Raw genomic sequence first — 14,178 nt, 5'->3', positions numbered from 1 at the left:
CAGTCTGTTGTTTTAATGAGGTAGAAAACAGCTCTTTTGGTGTGCATCCGTGACCGAGCCAGACATCACCGGGTGAATCGTATCAGCTCTGAAAATGTGAGATTATTTCCTGAACGGGGGGGGGGGGGGAATAAAGGTGTCGTCCTCGGGGATGTTTTTATTCGTTCCACTGAGCGCTGAGGGAAACGGTGCTCTTTATGCTGTTTTTAATCAGCAGAAAGCAGTCAGGGAAAAACAGGAAGGCCTATCGGAAAAAAAAAATGCTTGGCTGTTTAGTTTTGTATGTATGTGTGGAATCATCAGTTTGGGGAAGAAAATGCAGTGTAAATGGAATTGAAATTGATATTTTGCTCATAATTTACGTCTCTCTTGGTCAGTAACTCAATTCTAGGCTCTGAGGAGGGGGCGAGCCAGTCGTTTAAGAAGCGCAAGGCGAATATTGTCAGTAGAAAAACATCTATCTCGGAGAAACACCAGCAGCGGCTTTGACATGTGGAGAAATGTGTGGATAAAGATATTCCTGATAGCCTGTAAAACACTCCCAAATTGCCTCATTTGGAAGAGACGCCGGTGCACTGAACTCCTTTAATGAGGGACGGATTCTCCCCCGGCATGTCCCTCATTTCGTCGCGGCCCTTTGATTATGTAATAATGATGCGAAAACGGCGTCTTCTTCTCGCGCCTCACTCTTTCTTGTTAGTGAGTGGAACCGGAGGTACGCCGGGCCGTTTCATCTCGGGCCGTGGTTAGCCGTTGCTACGTCTTTTGTCTCCTGTGCCGCTGGGAGTCGGTGACATTTATTAAGTTCTGATGGGTACATTTCCACTGTGTTTCTCACCTACTTGTACCGCGCTGCCTTTGACGAGATGGAAAGATTGTGATGTTTGCGTTAGGAGTCAGGAGTCTCAGACAATAGAGGTTGTTCTGGGGTGTATTATTCCTCACAAATACCACTTCATATGACGTTCTGCGGCTTTGTTACTGCAGCGCTTTTAATAAAAAACCGCGACGACAGTGTGACAGCGTTTTGAATATGTGCTGTTTGTATGGGAAAGGATTTTCAAACCAACACCAGAATAGATTTTGCAGAAAGCTGCCGGTGAGTCTGTTTTGTATTTCCTGTACATGCTGTTGCCTGTTTCTCTTCAAAGGAGTTGGACGTACACCTTAAAAAAGGATCCAGCAGCTCGACCGAAAAAATACGGCGCAGGATCAAAGTGCTTCAGTGTTCTCGTCTGCTTCATACAAGGGAGGCTATTATGATATGTAGACCTAGTTACAGCTTCATAACAATAGATGGGAGCGCTGCATCAATATATTATAACTGAACACTCGTGTCTGCCTGCTTTTTACAGCGTTATATCTCGCAGGAGCATGTGTTCGGTTCCCACGAGTCGCTGTTTACACATCATTATAGTAGTGTGGTATTATTGCGACACTACTGTACGTCCCATATGAGAAAGTGTGTAATGAGATCTGATAATAATAAGAGCTGGTGGCCCCATTCATACCCTCCTCTGCTGTTTGCTTTGCTGCTTCTCACTTTCATCCAAGGCTTCTTTCCAGCGTTATGGTTTCAACTCTAAATCCAAAATGAGCATTTCATTTTAATGATCAACATCCAGGTTTTCTTTTCCACTCCACCATAACCTGCATGCATATGTCTGAAGAACAAAAACACTATTTGTGAAGCCCCTAATGCTCCTCCTTTGAAACTTAATGTGTAGTTACTCACATCCGATACCACGAAATGTATTCGCCATGAATCTGGACCCTGCTACTTCCTAGCAGCGTCCTTTACACCTGTCAGCAACTTAACAGATCATTTTACTGAACAATAAGTGAACATCCATAAATGGCAAGCAGCTTGTGTAACTTCAGGCACGTCAGCAAACTTACAGTTCCCGATATTTGTGTTCTTTGTGTAGTTATGACTGACTGTCCAACTGGATAATAAAAGAAACTTCCATTCAACCATGTTTTACACAGGGTTTGTTCTGAGCCAGGCCACAAAACAATGATAGCAATCATATCACATCTGTACAGAGTTAGTAGGACACAGCTGTTTTTAACACGCTGGTATTGGATCGGTACTTGGTATCAGCCAAGTTCTCGTATCGGTAACAGCATTGAGACATCAGTACTGGTTATACATGGGCCCGTCTCCTCCAGAGGTAAATTAACTCAGATGTTAAATGTCAAATTCTCGTGGAAAGGAACATCTATACTGCTATTTCTCATTATCATGATATAATTGAACAATAAGCAACACATACTAAACAGAAAGCTGCTTGGTGGAGATGGAGAACAGCTGCTGGCTCGAGGCCTGCACAAGAAATCTGAAGTGGTGCTCTCTTATTTGGCAGCATGTTATTGTGGCTTCAGGAAATTATCTTTAAAAAACTAATAAGGTCTGAGAGATGGTGACATGTAACAACATGTTCATACTGATGTATCTGTGTGAACATGGCCTGAGATGGCCTGCTCTCGCTGTGGGATGTCTGGGAAGTCATTTCTACCCATTCCCCTGTAGTTTACCCTGAAATATTTCATACTGGCAGTTGCTGCTGTGACTGGAGTCTCTGAGCTTATTGCTGCATTGCAGCTTTAATGAAATCAAGTTAATCACCGCTCCCCGGACAAGTGGAAGCGTTACATGCATTCTTTCATGTGTGCTACCTCTTAAATTACATGACATTACCTGATTCTGCCAAGATCGCCAGACTGTTAGATAACAAAGATCGGCTATGCAGCTCTATCCAATCAGCCTGCCACTCAAAAGTTTCCCCCGGGGAACCAGAGATCCCTGTTAGCCTATTAGGCAGCTGCTTGAGCCAACCCCAGCTGCTGAAGGCAGATGAATGGCAGAGTATTTATCAGGCTTGAAGGCTGGAACAACAGCTATGATACCAGCAGCCTTCACTCTGCAATGGTGGCGGTAGCAACCGGTGACCTCCGCTGCCCCAGTTTGATTTTATGCTGATAGAGCCTAGTTTTACGCCCACCAGGTATTTTCTTGGCCTGTCTCCTTCAGTGCACACAGATCTGCAAGGACAGGTTGATTAATCGATGCATCAATCTCATTACTTTGTATACTTTATATATTTTCGACCTAATTAAATGAGACGATTTGCTGCTTTTCTTTGTCAGTTATGATAGTAAGTAAGTAATCTTTGGGTTTTGGCCAAACATGGCTGGATATATCCCGACTTTTCCGTCAAAAATATCTGTTTTTTGTCAGAAACATTGCTGATAATTGTCTCAAGGTCTCTTTAAAAATACTCAGTGGTGTCACGCTTAAAAATGTTGCAACACATCCATGAACTCCAGTCACTGGCTTCTCACTCCACCATCATCCCCTCCACCTCCTAATTTGAAAGTCAGGTCACAAACATGTAATGTGACCGCGATATTTGTACAAATGTCAACGCGGTATGTTTGACACGTATACATGTAAACACATCTGTGGTTTGCAGGACGTTGACTGCCAACATTTCATCCTGGCGGGTGGGCTGAAATAATTGTTAGTTGCTGCTCTATTGCACACACGAGACATCATCATCTAAGTGTCGCGCTCGTCCTCCTCGCTCACAACATCTGCCGTCACTATTAGCAGATTACCAGGGGCTTTGCAATTCATCATGAAAGGCGTGCATTTTAACTGCGAGCCTATAATGGGTTCAGCGCAAGACAAATAGGGTTACCACCATGTCACCTCCTTAATGCCCATACATTGACACCGCTGCCGCCGTGGCTTTTGTAACGCGATCCGTGGGCCGTCGTGAAGTTGTCGTTGAAACACTGGTGCTCTGTCGTATCTAAATAGCTCCACTGTTCCCGTGTGTGTGGCGCTCAGCTAGCAGTGGGAGATGGGCCTCAGCGCTGTGATGTGGAGAGCCATTAATGGGTTAACTTCATTATAATTTGCCGAGGCATTTCTGTGTCTGTTGAACATAGTGGAGACGTTGTTGCTAATACAGCTGCTTCCATTGGCTTTGTGTGCTAAAACAGGGTGTGACGAGGAGCGTAGGAGTGTAGGAGAAAAGGATTTTTATGAAAAGTAGCATTGTTTTGAGGTCTGGGCCAGCGCTGTTTTCAATGATGCCCTTTATGTGAAAGTACTGCAATAAAACACATGGCTGTGGACCAAAATTTCAAGGGTTTAAGGAAAACAATCCCATTTTCCCAGCTAAACAGGATCAAGATTCAACCCTAACCCTCCAATTAAGAATGAACGTGAAATCTCAGATGTTTGATACGACCTCGTGTCCGTCAGTGGAGTGAGCTAATAGCCAATGAGAGGCCAGTTGGGTTTATGGTCAGGCAGAGCAGAGCTGAATCCAGTCGTGTACCACCACTATTTAAATTATTCACAGTTTGTCTGCAGGGTGTTCTCACGTTATATCCCTATGTGTAGTGATATCAAATCCTTACTGTATCATTAACGCCATCATAGGTTCATTACATCTGCTTAGTTCAACATCTCTGTGCTAATATTATCTTTGTATGATGCAGTGCCTTTTAAAACTTTGCAGGATTTTAAGTCCATGCGGTCTGTAGTCGAATAACTGTTTGTTTTTTTGTTTTGCCAATCTGGAAGTGAGTTATCGGTTATCACTGACTGAAAAACAGCATCTCAGGCTAAAACAGATGTGCGCATCGTCCGCTCAGTATAGTTGGAAAACCAAAGAAAGCAGCATCCAGACACACACTGCTCAGACTCGGATCAAACTGTTAAATGAGGCAGTGCCGAATCAATGTTCTGTTGCTGCACAGCCAATGCATCGCCTCGAAAGTTTTCACAAACATATTTTTGTGTAACGTTTGGCTGTCAAACGAGACGGTTTGTCACCAGACGGCTGCCATTTTAGGTTTTACATCAAACTCGGATCAAACTGTCCGACTAGACAGCGCCGATCAAACACGACTCAAGATTCAGTTAGCTTATTTTTCCACCTCGGATGTTTCCAGAAACTCGTTTTGTTGTTATTGTGTTGTTCAGCTGTAACGTGATGAAGCTTCTTACCAGGCCGCCACGTTGAAAACAGACACGGAGAAGGACAGAGACTCACACGCACAAACACGCACGTGTGTCCAGCCCGGCTGCCAAAACAAAGAACAGAGGAGCTCGAATTACAACAAACACACATGCGCGCGCACACACACACACACACACAAACACACACAAACACACACACACGCACACACACACACATGCTCAGCTGCTCTGCTTTCCATGGCAAATAGTTGCTTGAGGCTATATTCATGTACAGAATAATATCCATCGTGTTTTTAAACTTGAAAAATTGATTAATTGTCAAACATTTGTAGAATCCATCTTTTCAAATTAGAGATGTCACAGCTGATTAATCATTTCAGGCGTTTTTCAAGCAAAAATGTCAAATATTTTCTGGTTTCGAATTCTTAAATGTGAAAATGTTGACAACAAAATCAATTTGAGGACGTCACCTTGAGCTCTGGGAAACTGTGATTAGTATTTTTTGGTCTTTATATCTTTGCCATAGCCATTTCTCTATATTCTGTTACATTTTATAATAATATCAGTAAGTAACAATGAATTAAAACATAATCAACAGATTATTTGTAATAAAAATAACCGTCAGTTGCAGTTTTTCATATTTAATTCGTGTCCCTGATTTCATTTGAATGGAAGATGAAATACAACAGTATGCAGAGTTTGCAAACTGCAGATTTGAACACTAAAATAATGAGATGAAAATGAGGCACAGTCGGTCTTCTTGTTGTTGCTTTGAACTAGTTTGTGGGTACTAAGCCCACAAAAGCACATTTACACACACATTTAAGATCGGCAGGCGGTGTTGTCACGGGCGTGTAGTTACAGATATTACGTTGATAAAAGATGCAATAGTACACACTGAGCATGCTTTACTAAACGCGCTGAATACAGTGCCCACAAGCAACACATCTTTCTGAAGTGAATCAAAGCTAAGTGGCTAAGTGAAGTGGCTCCTGCTCTGCCGACTGTCACTCTGGAGCCCTGTGATGCTACGTGGCATGGTATGCAGGCTATTTTTAAAGACTCCCTTTAGTCAAACTATTGTGTTTTACTCGGGCCAACTCAGGCCACGCACACTTGTAAATTTCAAAAAGGAAAGTGCGTGCAGATCAAAAAGACGCTCTCTCGGTTCAACCAAATGTCAGATCACTGACCACAGTGCTCGCAGCTGCGTTGGTTTGTCCCTCGCGAATGAAAAGTCTCCACTCTAGCTTTACTGTGGGAGCTACAGGACTGTACCCTTTGGTGGTACTTAACTATAATGCACTTTGTCTAACACAGTTTTGTAAAGACCCTGTGCATAAACGCAGACTAGTCTGCACGAGAATTTCCCATTTTTATTCCAGACATGAAAAGATATGAAAAGAGTCCGCATGCAGCAGCACCGGGGCCAGTTTCAGTGAGTGGTTTTCAACAACAGTGGCTTGTTTTTAAGGTAGGGGAGTGGTCTGCTGCTTGGCCTCCAGTCACCAAAATATGTCCTCGTTCAGCCACGAGAGTCCATTGTGAACATAGAGTCCCCTCTGAGTCCGTCTAAAAATACTCCATACCACCTCTGCCCCAAACTGCACACCGAGGGGCAAGAATAAAGAGGAGCTGCATGAGGTTAGATGAGTAAACACGCAAACATGCAGCACTAAGCAGAGCTAAATGCATTCCCCTGCAATCTGCCCGGAGAACTAACTAGGCTGGCATTTCAAGCAACTGTTGGAGCCTCTCGGATAAGAGTTGTTTGTACATGTCAGCTTGTATTACAGTAAAAATATCTGATGTCCGTTTGCAAAAGCCAACTTTTACCTGATCTACCATTAGATTCAAATGCAGGGTTTAGATATGTGGGTCTAATATTTATGCAGGGTCCCCCTCTCTCTGTGATTTAAGCTGCTAAAATGTAAAATGCAAACTGGGATCACCAGTTAGTGCAACGCAGTGTCAGTATTTCAGTAATGCATCTCTCAACAGCGCTCGCAGACAGAGTTAAGTCTTGAATCCTGGGTGTGATGGTGTCTTTATTCGTCAGTCCGTCAAACAAAACCTCTGCGCCCTTCAGGAAATCCTCCTTTATGTATTCTCCGTCTGCGAACGGTTTCCCACGTTTAGCAATGCACTCCGAAATGATATAGCTAACCTCTGTAGCCGGAGGTGCAGTGTTTTAGATGTACTGCTTTGCCTAAGGTATTTTGGCACCGGCTTTCCTAATTGACTCGGCTTTAACAGATTCATTTTCTACATTTTTCCCTCTACGCTACGCTCTCACACCGGACTAAAAGCTCAGAGCTGAGTATATCTTTTTTGATTTGCACACAGTTTCCCTTGTGAAAGTTACAAGTGTGCGTTTTGTCTTCAGTGGAAAAGGGTAAAATCAGCATTCATTCCCGAGTCAGATGACTCTGCAGCAGTCACAGATATTTATTGACTCCAGCTCCCATCAGTAGTGATTTAAACATGATTCACGGGTGGACAGGCATATTTCCGCCCCGTTTCCAGCGCAGTGTTGTGACTTGGTTGAAGTTAAGGAAGTTGGCACGGAAACAGTTTTTCATTTGTCTCTGGACACCCAGTGCTGTTTTATCACTAACATAATTTAGCAACTTGTAGCAGTGGAACACACAATGTAATTCGTATTAAAGAAGCAATGACATAAGTCAATATTAAAGTATGTTATTATATCTCATGCTACAGAAAATGGCTTTGCCTGCCCGGACAAAGACTACACTTCTGCATCCCGCAGCTACGTGTACACTTTGTTTTCCGAAATTCAAGACTTAAAGGAAGCATGTCTGATACAGTTGCTTGATAGGCGATCTCCCAGAGCTAAAAGACACTGAGAGCGCCGGCATTTCCTCAAGGTCAGGGTCAGCCAGTTTCACAGTGGGCGACAGGAAGCCAGAGGGTCTGCCATCGCTAAATGCCTAATGAGCCTCTAATTGATATCCAGCTGAAAGCCCCACAGAGTGTTAATGCCAGTTCCAAGGAAACTATATTAGATTCCCTCTTCATTTAGCCAACGAGACATAGGAGGCCCTGAAGCATACATTTTTAACATGGAGCCACAGAGGTAATGAGAGCTAACGACACAGTGTGAGCACAGACCCATAACACAAACACATTTATACACACAGAGCCATCATTAACTCGGACCCCGCTCTTTTAAATAATGTTTTTCTTCTGGTCAGTCGTTGTTTTTATGCAGCACATTCCCATGTGGCTTCACCGCCATGCTAGCTGCGGTATTAAGGACTGAATCCCATCATCTCCCACTCTTTTATTACATGTAACTGCTGTAATGAGATGCATTTTAAGAAAGGGGCTAATCTTGGCCGATGCTTTAAACCAGCTCTGTGACCATATCCCATTCTCCACGCTGTTAGAGAGCTGCAGCCCCTCTGCCAGGACAGCGTTCAGACTCCATTTGCCTAAACGTTTCATTCATCTTGATCACAACTGACTAAGACCAATCCAGTGTCCAAAATAACTGTGGCTGTGAAGCAACTGCAGACTTCTGGGGCTCTGTTGAGTGTAGACTTGGCAGACAGCACGTGTTTGTTAAGAAGGTTAGTATTGTTTAAAGTCGATCCCGTTTAACTCGATGTGCTCGACTCTCGTCATTCAATCCCGTACCTGCCGCTTAGAGCGCAGACGGCTGCCGCCTGCTGCTCAGTGCTCAGTTTTTCGTTTCTTGAGATAAATGTTGAACACATTTGAGGATGGTTTTAGTATAAGTAGGTGTTGGAGGTGGTTGTTGTTCAACAGCTGATACTGAGTGTCAGTTCAAAACCTTTCAGCCTCTTTCTCCAGGCTGATGTTTTAATGAGCCAAGGTCTCGGCACAAGAGGCAGCGTTCCTCATGTTGGAGCTCAGATGAAAGGGCACCTGTGCTTAAAGGCTGCTGAAGTAGGTGGAAAAGAGTGCTGCGCTGGTTTTAGGGTAAAGGCCAGACAGTCACATTAGAAACCAGGCTTGGGCCAATATTAGATATTATCGATTATTGAGATATTTTTCACAATATCGAATATCAAACAGCTATTATGGCATTTATTTTGAAAAGAAAATGCAGGTGCAAGCAACTCCAGCTAAGGACTTACTTGAGATTTTTCTTTTTTGCCAGTATAGACATAAAATGGGTCTTAAATTGCGTTAATAACTGTCTTAAAAAGTCTTAATATCTTGTTGAATCCTGCAGAAACCCTGTTTATTTCTACAACTCAGACCGAGACATGGAATAACAATAGATTTTACTTTCGATACACAATTAAAGAAGTCATTAAGCCGTCAAGTCATTAAGCCACAAACGTATCTTTGCTTGTTCTCTTGATATCTCAGCAGATGTTCCCTAAATTAATTGGTGATGACAACGGTCGGAGATTTTTCTTCTTTTTTTCCCTTCTTCCTGTTTATGTGAGTAATTGGTCCGCAGTGACCTGTGTTTTATTTGTCAAAAACAAAATACGGTCAGGGGAGATCGCAGACACCTCGTCCTGAGCGTGCAGCCTGGTCTAAGCTGGCCAATTTGTCTGAGTACCTATTTCTCAAAGTGGCAGAAAGAGCCTGAGACGCAGCTGCCGTTTTCTTCACGATGTGAAGCAGCACATTTCTGGCCAAACATGAACTGCTCGACTTTACACAGAGGCATTTGTATTACATGAAAGCTTCAACACTCACGGCCTCTGAGAAGGCGATGAGAGGGGAAAGCTTAAATGCCATATTTATCAGTGAAATGGGGACTTGGATAATTTGTTTTGATCGTTTTCTGGCCTTTTCAGTAATAATACAGAAGCCACAGTGGACAAAGGAGAATTATGCATTCTGCCACATGATTGAGATTTGAAAGGGAATTTCTATGGGACTCGGATGTTGTGTTTTTTTCTAATTGAGTGCCCTTTTTTTCTTTTTTTTTGCTTCGACAATCCATATCGTCGCAAACCAGACGACCAGCGCAGGGAGGTGTTTCGCCCTTGCTTCTCTCCTAATCATCATCTGCTGGGAGGGGGGGCGACAGCTGCCCGGCCTTCGTGACCCCTCCAGCTTCAAGTGACAAGGAGAGTCGACCTTCTAAAATGTTTCGCGTCTGTCGGCGGCCATACTTCCTTAACCCTGACACCATTAACTAACTTCTCTATTAAAGTCGATTTTACACGCTTAAGAAAACCCTGTTAGAGATGTTTTATGTGAGCAGATCAAAAAGAGAATAGACAAAAAACGGTTTCTGCTGGAGGAGAGGGCATTTTATTAAACAAACACTTTATTCATTTTAGATTAAAAAAGCAGAATGTCACCCCAAACAGAGGCAATTTAAATCCCCCCTGCGAGCCTTCAGAGCCCCGAACAGAAAGACTTCAATACATAATCAATATATAATATCATCAAACTGGAGATATGAATGTCTCACAGCTTCTCATTATTATTGCTGTAACTTATTTAGACTTCCATTGGTTGCCTCGGCTTAATTAACATGTTGGCAACTCAGTGTGAAATTCAGATTAAGTCTTATAAAGTGTTCCCTACAGAGAGCGTCGTGCAAACTATAATTAGAAAACGGAGGGAAAAAAAGCATTAAGTCCATGTGACACCCTTGAGGAAACTTGATTATTGTGTTGCAGTTTTGTCTGAAGACGTCTTTTGTGCCGAAATGACACTCTGCTACCTTTTGAAAATCTCGTTTATGAATATCAGCTGCCTGACATTGGAGGGGATCGCGGAGGGCCGCTGCGAGGACTCTGTGACGCTCGAACACATTCGCTGAATCGCGCTCGGGGGGGCTGATTTTTAGTGTTGACACTTAAGGGATCGTTTGTTTAACAAATACTGGAGTATTTCTCTCCTAACTTAATTTTAAAACCGAGCGAGGAGTCCTCCCTCCGAAAGTGTGGGCTAATTAATTCTCCATAGAGCAACTGAGCTGCCAATTGTGTTTATGTAATCGCCTGATAACTTGGAACATATGTTTCTGTGGGCCAGTGTGGCTTCAACTAATTAATCTTTACAAAGACTATTTTGGGGCATTCTTTGTTTAACTGCACAGTTTATAACAAAATGAAAGTATTTATGAGAGATATGTGGGTTGGGCAATATAACGATATTATCTTGTGGTCGTGATAAAAGACTGTATATTGTGTTTTTATATCGTGACACGGCACAAGTGTTGCCTTTTACTGGTTTTAAAGGCTTCATTACAGTAAAATGAGGTAATTTTCTAAAGTTAACAGACTCTTTTAGTCGTTCTAACACATTATATCCACATTACTGATGATTATCTATCTACAGTCTTGTCATCCATACAATATTGTTGATATTTGGTCAAACGCGTCATCGTATTTGATTTTGTCGCCCTATTTATTCATCCCGTAAATCAATCAACACAGTTTCCCAGAGCCAAAGTGATGCTTCAGATCCAGTCCAAAACCCAAAGACTCTACATTTACTGTCAAATCCTCACATTTAATTTAATTTTTGCAGCCAAGCAGCATTGCAACATTCTCCAAAACAACTGAAGCAGATGGGGACTTTTAAAATGTGAAGAAAACAACAGAAGCAGAAACATATTATGGCTCCTCACAGCTCGTCTGGCGTGATCCAGGTCTCCAGAAGCCCTGAGACGTTATTTACACCTGCCGCGGCTCTTATAGTGAACGAGCTCAAACACACTTCAAGAGTGTAAATATTATCTTTTGAAACCTATTTGTGATCTTGGGGCTTCTGGAGATTTGCATTATGCCTGACGAGCTGCATTTAGTTTTTCTTTCTGTTGTATTTCAACATTTTAAAACGAAATGTCTCGTTCCATCGGCGTGAGGGTGACAAGATAATGACTGCATTGTTATTTATAAGTGATTTGTTCCTTTAACTGATGACAACTTGTTGCATCTCTGCTGTGTTTTGTGACCATTAGATGCTTAAATGTCTAAAATCGTTAGTTTTTTGTAAACATGTAATATTTGAGTGTTACGTCCCTCCCTCTCCCTCCCCACCCTTTGTTTCCATGTTTCTCACATGACTCCAGACATCTCCCACACAAAAATTTCAGTCCCCTCTCTCCCCCGTTCTTAACTGGCCACCTAATGACATAATGACACATTTGGTCGGAGTGCTTCAGGACTCAGTGGCTCTGCATCGCAACTCTGAAAGCAGCACTTTATGTCAGATCCGCCCCCCTGAAGAGGGTGACAACTGTCTACTGTCCCACTCAGCCCTCTGACAACCGGCCCTTGTTGATTTTTTTTGCATCAGCAGCCACTGTTTGTGTTCCCCGTTGGAAAAAGATCAGCGACAGAGTGAACAGCGGCCGGGCGGGCAGTCCGCCGCGTAGACCTGCCACGCTGCGTCTTCTGCTGTGTGTCAGTGCAAGCCTCTCTCAGTCAGTCGCCAGCCGCGAGTTAAAGTTTTTTATTTCCCTGTGGTTGCCTTTGTAGAGAGCTGTCGGGTGTCCCCTCCGGAGAGGGATCTGGACCGTGGTTCAGCCTAGCGAAATGTAGCGCCTCACTGCCCTCAAAGCCGGATTTGGAGACCTGCCTGCTGTCTACTCATGGTGAGTCATCTCTCAAGTTTCATGGCACTTGAACTAGCGCATATAGCCGGGACCTTTATACCTATTGCAACATAACAGTGAGGTCATTGTGTACAACATTCACAGAACAATAGATGCATTGTTAACCTTGTGTTTACAACTAGACAAAGGACCAGAGTACATGCTCACTGTTTCATAGTATTTTTCCTAAAATGATGAATTGGAAGCAGATTTGTGTTTTAAGCACATATTTGCCTCCAAAATGTCTTTTTTCAGGTTATTTGAAAGAAAACATCCAAAATACACATTCAGTCGTCATTATTGGAAATCAGTGTGTAATTTTCTCAATGTAAGTAATCAGCTGGGGAAGTTTCATGGTGATATCTGTGAGTTAAAGCAGCTGTAAGCGTCACTGTTTTAGCTAAATTCCTGTACATTTTGCATTTAGCAATCTCGTCCGTCCTCTCTACATCACCACAACACGCACAGACATGACAGGACAGCACCGCCTCTTTATGGAGCTCTCTGTCCTGATTGGATAAAGTGGGCAGGGATACCAGAAAATGTCTTTGCTGTATGAGCAGGAGGAGGAGAGACATGTTGTCGTTTGTTCATATATCATTCAAAGCCTGATTTTAACAGTTTATTCCTAAAAACATTCAGAGAAAATTAGTTTTCTCATGGTTGTTGACAGTATTTTCTGAGTTATCTGTTCAGTATTCGGATTTCTGTTCTGGAAATGTGTGTTTTTGATTACATAATACCTTATTTGCGTATTTTAACAATACATTTTCAAAAAAACAATGTCTTAATGTAGCGTCTCCCCTTTAAGGAGACTTTTCCTGAAACAAACTTTTCAACGACTGCCCATTAACTAGTCAACCTTGGAGAATTGACCTTCTACACGTGCTTAATCACGATGCATCTCTCCGGGGAAAGTGACACTGCAGAGTAACTGTGTCTACAGGAAATAGACTCATGTTGTCCGCTTCTATCTTCATTATGATTTTTTTTTTGCAATACCTGCTGTCATCTGTTCAGAAGAAGCTGTCCGTCAGAAAAAGTCTTATCTTTTAAGAAGCGTCTCGAGTACTGATCGACGTGTCGGCCCGGGGCCATATGTAATTACTCTGTGACTGGCCAGCCATGAAATTGTTGTTTGGCTCTGAAATAGATCCAAAGTCATTCAATAAGAAGTTTTTTTAAGAGTGAGGCCGTCTGGTTCTGGCAAAATCAGTTGTGACGGCGGCAGCATCAGGGGTCGTAAGATGATTGAAGAAGTATTTTTGATAATTGATTCATGATTAATGGAGAAAATCATTGTCAGATAAATTGACAATAAAATTCATCCTTAGTTCACGCAGGTATCCACCAGGTAATCTCATTACCAGAGCGTTACTTTGTAATCCACACACATTAGTCTGCAGTGTGTGTCTGAAGACAAACAACTTCTGTCAGCTGTTGGAGGGAGTGTGCAGCTCGCAGGCTGCAGAGAGGTATGCAGAGTGACAGTCGCTGGCTAGAATGTATGCAGCTGTGGCCTGTGCGATGCGGGCCGGCAAATGGAGTGGAAGAGTAGTCCAATTAAACTCTGCCTCTCCTCTGAGAAAGAGGCTAACGGCTCTGAACGCCGGCC

General features: G+C 42.9%; 1 protein-coding gene across 7 annotated transcripts in view; it reads left to right on the top strand.

Moving 5' to 3' along the window:
- The window catches only part of tanc2b (tetratricopeptide repeat, ankyrin repeat and coiled-coil containing 2b), a gene marked incomplete at its 5' end in the record, with an annotated part of 160,030 nt that overhangs the window by 4,220 nt on the left and 141,632 nt on the right, over nucleotides 1-14,178 (top strand). For all 7 annotated transcript variants that reach the window (XM_084341343.1, XM_084341341.1, XM_084341345.1 and 4 more), the window contains one exon: nucleotides 12,448-12,563. The remainder of the gene's footprint in view (nucleotides 1-12,447; nucleotides 12,564-14,178) is intronic.

The sequence above is a fragment of the Pagrus pagrus genome (genome assembly GCF_965226575.1).
Source record: "Pagrus pagrus genome assembly, chromosome: 21".
Taxonomy (NCBI): Eukaryota; Metazoa; Chordata; class Actinopteri; order Spariformes; family Sparidae; genus Pagrus; species Pagrus pagrus.
The sequence above is the reverse complement of the archived record's forward strand: the minus strand, read 5'-3'. Positions and strand labels throughout refer to the sequence as shown.